Source organism: Rhinichthys klamathensis, unplaced genomic scaffold, assembly GCF_029890125.1.
Source record: "Rhinichthys klamathensis goyatoka isolate OS25496 unplaced genomic scaffold, OSU_Roscu_1.1 h1tg000070l_1, whole genome shotgun sequence".
NCBI classification, from domain to species: domain Eukaryota; kingdom Metazoa; phylum Chordata; class Actinopteri; order Cypriniformes; family Leuciscidae; genus Rhinichthys; species Rhinichthys klamathensis.
The window spans coordinates 608,663-614,814 of record NW_026606613.1 but is presented as its reverse complement, the minus strand read 5'-3'; the positions used below and the strand labels follow the sequence as shown (position 1 = coordinate 614,814).

Sequence of the window (6,152 nt, the reverse complement as noted above, 5' to 3'; positions counted from 1 at the left end):
CTGGACATTTTTCACGTTCCCAGAACCAACACTGAATATTTAGAGAACGTTCTTATAACAAAATTCTGTTAGCTGGGATGCTAGATATCCAGAGCTGTCGCACGACTCAACGTCACGTGATGTCATGAGCTACAGCCAATCAGAGCAAGTGTTGTGTTCTTCTTCGTCTTCTTCGCTGGGTATTGGCACACGTGCTGTTTCGCGTCATTGCCGGTTCGTTTTATCGCGTGATTTTTCGTGACAAAACGTGGTTTGTAGACAAGATAGAATTGTTAGGTGACAGAGTTGTTGTCAACTCGTGTAGTGCGTTACCTCCTGTTGCGGATCAATTACGTTGTGTCGTGTGGTGTGAACAGTGGTGGAAAGAGTACTGAAAAAGCATACTCAAGTAAAAGTACTGTTACTTGTCAAAAAATGTAGTGAGAGTAGAGTAAAATATATATACCTTTATTTAACCAGAAGAAAACTCGTTGAGATTAAAAATCTCTTTTCCAAGAGTGTCCTGGCCAAGACAGGCAGCAGCACAAATAACAAAGTTGCAGACATAAAAAACATATATAACATTTAATAACATAGATAACATATAGCATAAACATAAAACATAGAAGCAAGGATCATCCAAATAATTAATCATAACAACTACAGCCAGTATGTGTAGCCTCTATATCATTTAAAAGTAATTTAAAAGCAGCCAGTGAAACTGGTTCCTGAAGATTTAAGACATTTTGCAGTTGATTCCATGCGCTGGGGGCCGCATACACAAACGACCCTTTTCCCATTTCAGTCCGGACATGAGGGACGGACAACAACAATAAGTCCTCAGAACGAAGACAATATTGTCCTGTGCCTTTCTTTTTAATATAAGATTGAAGGTATGGGGGAAGCAGACCAAGAATACCTTTATAAATAAGAATATGCCAGTGATTATGCCTACGGGTGGACAATGCCGACCAACCAACACGATCATACAGAGAGCAATGATGGGTAAGTGCTCTAAAGTTTGTGATGAACCTATAAGGGCTCCATGGTAAACAGTATCCAACAATTTCAAGCATTGAATGGATGCATGCATGTATATAACATCACCGTAGTCCAGCACTGACATGAAAGTGGCAGCAACAAGCCTTCTTTTTGCCTCAAAGGAGAAACATGACTTGTTTCTAAAATAAAAACCCAGTCTTAACTTCAGTTTTTTCACCAACTGCTGGATGTGAGTACCTGTCCTAAATACTACTCAAAGTAGGAGTAAAAAGTAGCCCTTTTAAAAGTACTCAAGAGTAGTGAGTAGTGAGTATTATGCTATGAATGTTAGTCCACCTTATACCCTGCAAATTGAACATGTAGCTTACTCTTTTATCACAGATTCATAGAAAAAAAGAAACAGTATTTCAATATTTCTCCAACAGTTTTATTTTTGACTGCTAGCACTAAAAATACAGCGTTTCCCCTACCATTGTTTTGGACGACCCCCACCCCCCCTAAATGCTGACAAAATCCAGTCATAAAAAAGGAATTTACTGTATAACGCGGAATTTCACGGAATTTGTAAATTTTTTGAGGAATAAATAGAAAGCAGTTCAGTACACTTAAAATCAAATCGCGATATAGTGTGTGTGTGTGTGTGTGAATATAATATTAAACCACAAAGACAATTTAAATACGAATCCTGCATGTTCTGTGTGAATTGAATGGTGCAGCCGACGCGCAGTTTCATTTACCACACACACACACACACACACTGAAGCACGTGTGATGCTTGAGCTGTTTTTTTGCCTATATGAAGACACGAATGCATGAACTTCCTCCAGGCTCAAGATCCACTCCGAAAGTCACTTCGTGAGCAAAATAAATTGGCGCCAGGTGTCTCGAAGTCTGTTGATGCTGGTTTGATGCAAAGTTTTCTGCACGCGATTTGATTTGACGGGAATCACGCATGGAGTCACATGACTTATTATAAAAATAAATATTTATATAAATGTAGCGACGGCAGGTTCAGGGAAAATAGCGCAGTAAAAGTACCTATACAGCACTTAAAATGTACTCAATTACAGCAATCAGATACAGAGCAATACAGCAATTAAAAGTACACTGTTTTTAAACTACTTAAAAAAGTACAATTCCTAAACAAAACTACTCAATTACAGTAACGAGAGAATTTGTAATTCGTTACTTTACACCACTGGATGTGAACAGCTCAACAACTTGAACACTCCTGATTTCACAGAGAGCAAGTCATGTAGTGTGAATCGCACAGTTCAGCCCGACGTTCTATGTAGTGTAGTGTGAACTAGGCTTGAGATAGCGACCTATCTCTCAGTATTCCTCCGGCCTAAAAACAGCCGGCCAATCAACGAACAGAGGGCGGGCTGAGAGCCGTGACGTGGACGCTAAGCGCAGAGTTTAAGATTGTATTTTAGGATAGGGAAATCGAAAACGACCGCGGATATGGAGACACGGGATGCAATTCGCTCTGTTGTGGAGAATATTCCCGGCATTCGCAAACTGAAGCCCGAACAAGAAGAGTGTTTGTTAAACATTTTGAATGGAGGTGATGTGTAAGTTGGAGAGAGAGGTGATTGCGTTCAAAAGGTCCAAAAATATGGCGGGACGGAGGGTCCAAAAATAGGACAAATGATTTGTCGTAGGAAGTCACTATATAGCCACTAGCTACTGACTTTCCCACTGATAAGCCAGTGGTGGATCTGTATTCGTACTCACTCACGTCTGCGAGGCGTCTGCGAGCATCTTTGATGCGTTGTTGGCTCTTTCATACTAACAGATTGGCGAGCGTTCATCGCCCGCTAATCCCTCGCGATTTGCACGCGATAACACCCTGACCTGTCGGCGAGCTCAACGATTTGCAAATCGGGCTTAAAATCATGTAGTGTGAACTAGGCTTCACACAGCGACCCACTTTCCTCACACAGCGAGCGATTCACTCTCCTCAGCGAGTGACTCACTTTCCTCACACAGCGAGCGATTCACTCTCCTCAGCGAGCGACTCACTTTCCTCACACAGCGAGCGACTCACTCTCCTCAGCGAGTGACTCACTTTCCTCACACAGCGAGCGACTCACTCTCCTCAGGGAGTGACTCACTTTCCTCACACAGCGAGCGACTCACTCTCCTCAGCGAGAGACTCACTTTCCTCACACAGCGAGCGACTCACTCTCCTCAGCGAGAGACTCACTTTCCTCACACAGCGAGCGACTCACTCTCCTCAGCGAGCGACTCACTTTCCTCAGCGAGAGACTCACTTTCCTCACACAGCGAGCGACTCACTCTCCTCAGCGAGCGACTCACTTTCCTCAGCGAGCGACTCACTCTCCTCACACAGCGAGCGACTAACTTTCCTCACACAGCGGGTGACTCACTTTCCTCACACAGCGAGAGACTCACTTTCCTCAGCGAGAGACTCACTTTCCTCACACAGCGAGCGACTCACTCTCCTCAGCGAGCGACTCACTTTCCTCACACAGCGAGCGATTCACTCTCCTCAGCGAGAGACTCACTTTCCTCAGCGAGAGAATCACTCTCCTCACACAGCGAGCGACTCACTTTCCTCACACAGCGAGCGACTCACTTTCCTCACACAGCGAGCGACTCACTTTCCTCACACAGCGAGCGACTCACTTTCCTTACACAGCGAGCGACTCACTTTCCTCACACAGCGAGCGACTCACTTTCCTCAGCGAGAGACTCACTTTCCTCACACAGCGAGCGACTCACTTTCCTCACACAGCGAGCGACTCACTTTCCTCAGCGAGAGACTCATTGCTGCGTCCCAATTCGCATACTATCCGTCCTAAATAGTATTCGAAAATAGAATTAATACGTCCCAAATCGTAGTATGTTGAAATGAGTGTTCCAAAGAGACCCGGATGGTCTACTATATCCGGTCAGAATCCGAAGTGCAGATCGGTGCGCACTTTAACGGCTAACGGCTGATATTGCCCACAACCCATCGCGCGTTACACGAGGATTCGGTTAGAACTACAAACACGAGTGAAAAGTGTTAAAAAACTACAGACAAGGAGGACGCGCGAGTCCGGCGGTTATGTAGAGAGGTTTAGATAAAGGGGTTTGAGTGATTAATTATCAGTATCTAACCTGACGAAAATGTATTCAATATTGTCTACATTATATTGCATCTGCAGCAGCATTGTGAACTTTTGTAAAGATACGTTTAGCCATTAACTTTTAAATGCATCATTATATTCAAATTGCAAACACATGAGAATAGTCTCCATATGAAAAAGACTCACGAGTGGCAGGTGAATGTACGACAACATTTCTCTCCGAAACGGTAAGAAATGAATGAAGGATTTTAACTGTGACGAGATGATTGACAGGGCAGACGGTGACAGGATGCTCGCGACAGAGCTGTCCGTTAAAGATGACGAAGTAGTATGTCCCAAAGCTTGCCTACTCTTTTGCTACACACTCAAAAGTATGTACCGGTACTTTTTCTTTACAAAAAGAGTACATACTTTTAGGGCGTAGTATAAGTAGGCGAATTGGGATATAGCCCTAGCCTTTATTATGGATATCTATGATTGGACGTCACGATCTGCATAAAACCCCAAAAAACTAGTGATTCGGAAGTAGATCAATATCTATTATGATTGTGCCCCTCGAATGACACGTGATTAGCTCGATTAGCCTATAGCTCACCTTGTGGAATTGATCGCTGCAGAAAGTTACAGTCCGTACAGTATATAACCTAATATATCATATCTGACTTTAAAATACTCTAAATTACATTGTACCCCTAATTAAAACTTAATTTATGCATTTAATCTGACATACCACATTATTAAACAATAGCATATTCCTCAATTTATGAACAAAAAAACATACAATGCATATTATCAGAAGTTAAATATGATGATATGAAATAACTTTAATCAACTAATCATGGCTTTGATAAATTAATTATTGATTGTGATCTGTTTTAAAGCAGTGTGTTTGTTAGTGTTATAAAGATATTAGTTATATTGTGTAACTATACAGTTATATTGTGTTGTGTAGTTGTATTGTGTGGATGCTTTAAAAACACTGAACAATACATAGAAAAATGTAAAACATAAAAAAGTATTATGTATTTAAACTCAGTAACCAGCTGTAACAAAATAAAGTCACTACAAGTTTATTTATTTCAGGACAATAACAGACTGATGAAAACTAAGCAGTGTTTACAGTTCAGAGCTGTACTCATGTTATTGGGGAACAAAATCATGTATACACTTGACAGCAGTTTATAATCATAAGTGCATGGGATAAACCGCTGTTTATTGATTATGTATTACATTTTCGCAACGAGTGGAACGAGTTATTATTATAGTGACATTTTATTGACAAATTCTGTTAGTATCACTGATGTCCAAATCGCAATTAATAATTTTAAACATTATTTTTGGCAACAGAAACCCCAGAAAATTAAGCATCCTATAACTTCGATAAAGTTGTAGAAAATAAAAACATTACGAACGGAAAATTATATGTAGGCCTACTACATTAAAAATAATTGTAGAGTAAGATCTTTTTATAACGCTTATCAATTTTGATCTTGACCAGTATATCGGGGGAGAGCTCGTACGCAGTCCCCCACCCCACTACCATAAAACGTGCAGGTAAGATTTCCACATTTGAAGAATTCACAAAGGTCAACAGACCCGGGAGTGCAGTGGCTGAGTTTCGCCTTGAGAGAACCACTGACGTGATCATGGAGTCTATCCTCCCAGGTACGTATGAGTTACTAAGCGAGTCTGAGGGACAGTGACTTCAGCAAACACGAGTCTCGGTGACGGTGAGGGACACGTAACTCCATACGAGTCAACGGCAACTAGATGAAGATTCCTGTTAAAGTTTCGCTGTTAATCAAGCTTTTAATAGCAGCAGCAACAGAAACAAAAAAGTATCGTTTTATTTTGTGTCGAGCAATTTCCCGTGATGCAACACAAGCGTCCACCAGCCAATGGAACAATAGATGTTCAACATCATATTATAAGAACTCAATAATAAGAGTTTTGAAACCTAATTCGAAAGAAAGGGTTAAACAATTCACCTTTTTGGGGTACACTATTTGAAATATATTGTTTTTCATCGGTTTTATTATTACAAAGCATGACGTAAACCACGCATCATCGTCT

General features: G+C 41.2%; 1 non-coding gene across 1 annotated transcript; it reads right to left on the bottom strand.

The window, feature by feature from the left end:
• Positions 1-5,582: 5,582 nt before the first annotated feature.
• On the bottom strand, positions 5,583-5,752 carry LOC130085004 (U1 spliceosomal RNA). The gene has a single exon (XR_008807090.1). It is a non-coding gene; the product is annotated as a U1 spliceosomal RNA (small nuclear RNA).
• Positions 5,753-6,152: the final 400 nt, after the last annotated feature.